Raw genomic sequence first — 3,336 nt, 5'->3', positions numbered from 1 at the left:
CTGCCTTGGGACCTGCTCTATGATTAGGCCACAATCATCAATGAGCAAACATATTTCTCAGTTCTGTGGTTATAGATTTATAGAGTTTCTGAAGGACAATGGAGATTACTGCCAGACAAAGTGTGACCTCTATGCAGACAAGTGAACTATAGAAATTCATTACTATGCCACCAAGAAGCCCCATAAGGGTAGTTAACTTGGATACAGAAGTGTTGGATTGAAATCCACAGAGCATTTTATAAAAGTTCTGACTTGGATGGGGTAAACCTCAGGGCATTTCTGTTCTATTGTCTCAGTGTTACTGGATGGGAGAATTACTGCTGCTTCTTGTTTCATTTCCCATTCCTCCCAACTTCATACTCAAAGCATTGAGAATATCAAATGGAGTATGTTGACATTGACATCAGTTACTTTGCATCATTTCTGTACTTAATTTTTTAAATTCTTTCAAAACCCTATTGAGTGTTTTTTGTTGTTGTTGTTGTTGTTTAACTAAATTAACATGGCTCAAATAAACTGTCCTGCTCCTGTTGGAAGTCAAGTAGATGAACTTAAGAGTACTTATTACACACAATCCAACCAATGCAACCTTAAACAAACTTATACAGGAACTTAAGAAATATGGTATTACCATAATAGTAAGAGTAAGTGAAGCAACCTGTGACAATACTCATGTTTTGTTTTTTGGTAGTGTTGAGAATTGAACACAAGGGCGTCATTCTTTCCAGGCAAGCACTCTGCCATTTAGCCACATCTCCAGCCCCATACTCATGTTCTTGATTGGCCTTTTGATGATGGTTCACCACTGTGCACCAGATTGTTGATAACTGGTTAAGTCTTGTAAAAATTAAGTTTCATGAAGAACCTAGTTGTTGTATCACTGTCCATTGTCTTGCAGACCTTGGAAGAGCTCCAGTGCTTGTTGCCCTAGCATTAATTGAAGGTGGAATGAAATATGAAGGTGCAAAATAATTCATAAGACAAAAGCAGCGAGCAACTTTTGTAGCTGGAGAAGTACAGTCAGAAAATGTAGCTGTGCTTTAAAGACTCAAGAGGTAATAGAAACAACTGTTGGGTTCAATAAAACTCAGGCAATTGATGCTTCTGCATTGTAAGTGGAACTTGAGAAGGGACCTTTGATGTGCATATTGGGCCAACATGTTGGTGTGGTGAATAAGTCTAATGGAAGCTTCCATAGCAGTACTGGAAAGCAGTTTTAGCAGGCTACAAGCTTGACAGAATTTCAACCTCTATGTTTGGATTATAATCAACATATTTAAACACTTAGCAAAAGATTTCTTGCTGTTCAGCATTTAAAATGTGGTTATTATTTGTTCAATTGACCTTTCCTGAAATCATGTGGTATTGAGTTAATGAATTTAAATTTTTTTCTATGCAAGAATCTTAATATATAAGAGATTTAGAAAGATTAGGTGCCAAAATACCCAGTGCAGTAATTTTCAGTATCAAACAAACCAAAAACTCTAGAAACTAAGAACACTCTAGACCTTAGTGATTTATTTTTTCAGTCATTTCAAACATTGCAGGGCCTATGTAGTTATTTGCCTGCTTGCTTTATGTTTACATTATGTTTACATCTTTCACATTTGTACCAGTATGCATCAGGTTTGCTTTTTTTTTTTTAACTTTTTCTTTTTTCTTTTCAGGTTTGCTTTTAACCACTGTTTTTTTTTTTTTAAGCTTTTTATTAAGTCTTATGGTGATTTTTTTAAATGTCTTTCTATGAGTCTTATTTTATACTGTTATGGGAAAACTCCAGTTTGAAAGCCTAAGCTGTTACAGAAGTACATGTCTTTAATATCTCCAGACCAAAATAAAAAAGGCCTTACAGTTAATTTAATATTTGCACTCAGAGGTACAACTGAACAGGGAGGGCCTGAAAAACTAATGAGAAGGATTATTAAATATTTTTAGTAAAATGTTGCCTGCATCTCTTACAGAACCTATAAAATATGTTCTTTAATTTAGTAAATCTTTTTTTAAAAGATAAATTTTTTATTGTAGCTAAAACAATTCTTAATAACATTTCTGAAATACTTGTAAATTTTTCATAATTATCAGAAGTTGTTTACCAACTTATTTTTTGTTTAAAGTATGATTTTTTCCCTTTCCTTCTCAGCTTCTTGCAAAAAAAAAAAAGTAGGTTTTGCTAATGAATCAAGCAGATATCTAATATCTTATATTCCTTTTGAACTGGGTAACTTAATATTTGGATTCTTGATAATTTTGTTTTATTATGTAATTGATAAATGGTGATGTGTATTAATGTTTGTTTAACCATATATTTAAACTTTCTGGGAATATGTGATTGCTCCGTGGGAGAAATAATTTTTCCATGTTCATCAGTTTGTAAATACTTCATGTAAGCACTTAAATATCTAAATAAACAATGAAATGCACTTGTTAAAAACAAACAAGGCTGGGGTTGTGGCTCAATGGTAGAGCGCTTGCCTCGCACATATGAGACCCTGGGTTTGATCCTCAGCACCACATAAAAATAAATGAATAAAATAAAGATACTGTATCCAACTACAACTAAAAAATAAATATTAAAAAAAAAACAGGTAATGGGCTGGATTTGACCAATAGCCTATATAGTTTGCTTACTCCCAGATTAGAGCTTGGACCACTTAAAGGACCCTGGAGCTCAGGGGACAGACCCAGGCTGTGGACAAATGAAAGACACATTACCTAACAATGGATAAACTCATCCAAGACCAATGAAAAATAAGAGCCAAGAACAGAATATAGGAAAAAAATGCATTTTAAAGTTTAGACAGAGATAGAAGAGCTTGTAAAAAAAATTAAGAAAATAAAAAAATCAGAAAACAGAAATAATAAGGCAATCAAGAAAAGGAAGAAATGATCAACAGTATCATATGCAGCAGAATGAAGTACTATTTCTATCATCAGTTATCCTTGGCCTGGAATCTACTTCTTTATTTTTCTACACCTATTTTGAAGTGTGGATTTTATAGTATTTGTTTTTAATACTTTAAAGTCAGAAACATTTTAGTGTGTGCATGTGGTGCTGAAGATCAAACCCAGGGCTTCACACAGTTAAGTGCTTTATCACTGAGCTACATTCCCAGCCCTGCATTTAATATTTTACATTTCAGATTTTGTCTGTTTGTACAATGGTAGAGTATTTAAACCTCTAAAGTAAATTGGTTTAGATTAACATGTAGATTTGTTTGGGAGGAGCAGGAAAATATTTCTATCACTTTTATTTTAAAACGCTTGAAATGTGAAAATCATAGATTTACTTAAAATTGAATAGAAATAAAAGTCAAGCCCAATCTAGGCATTCAGAAT

The 3,336-nt window shown here is 33.2% G+C and overlaps 1 pseudogene; it reads left to right on the top strand.

The window, feature by feature from the left end:
• The first annotated feature begins 502 nt into the window (after window positions 1-502).
• LOC120886865 (protein tyrosine phosphatase type IVA 1-like) lies at window positions 503-1,561 on the top strand (annotated as a pseudogene).
• The last annotated feature ends 1,775 nt before the right edge of the window (window positions 1,562-3,336 follow it).

Source organism: Ictidomys tridecemlineatus, chromosome 5 (assembly GCF_052094955.1).
Source record: "Ictidomys tridecemlineatus isolate mIctTri1 chromosome 5, mIctTri1.hap1, whole genome shotgun sequence".
In the NCBI taxonomy this organism is placed as follows: Eukaryota; Metazoa; Chordata; class Mammalia; order Rodentia; family Sciuridae; genus Ictidomys; species Ictidomys tridecemlineatus.
The sequence above is the reverse complement of the archived record's forward strand: the minus strand, read 5'-3'. Positions and strand labels throughout refer to the sequence as shown.